Below are 323 nucleotides of genomic sequence, written 5' to 3'. Positions count from 1 at the left end.
CTTTTTGTTTTGACTCTGCAGCATTTAAGAGACTCATTTGCTGCTTTTGCTGCTGTCTCTTATGCAGCAAACACTTGTGGCTCGCCGCCGTTGCTGCAGCGGAGGGATCGGCTCCCCAAGCAGCAGCAGTAGCAGCAGCAGCAGCAGCAGCAGCAGCAGCAGCCGAAACAAAGGCACGGAAGCGAGACTCCAGCTTCCCCCGCAGCATTCACCAGCAACAACAACGGAAGCGGCAGCAGTAGCAGCAGCAGCAGCAGCAGTGGCAGCAGCAGCAGTAGCGACAGCAGCAGCAGCAGCAGCAGCAGCAGCAGCAGCAGGCTAGA

Source organism: Eimeria necatrix, genomic scaffold (genome assembly GCF_000499385.1).
Source record: "Eimeria necatrix Houghton genomic scaffold, Enh_scaff769, whole genome shotgun sequence".
Classification (NCBI taxonomy): Eukaryota; Apicomplexa; class Conoidasida; order Eucoccidiorida; family Eimeriidae; genus Eimeria; species Eimeria necatrix.
This window is presented reverse-complemented; position numbering follows the sequence as displayed.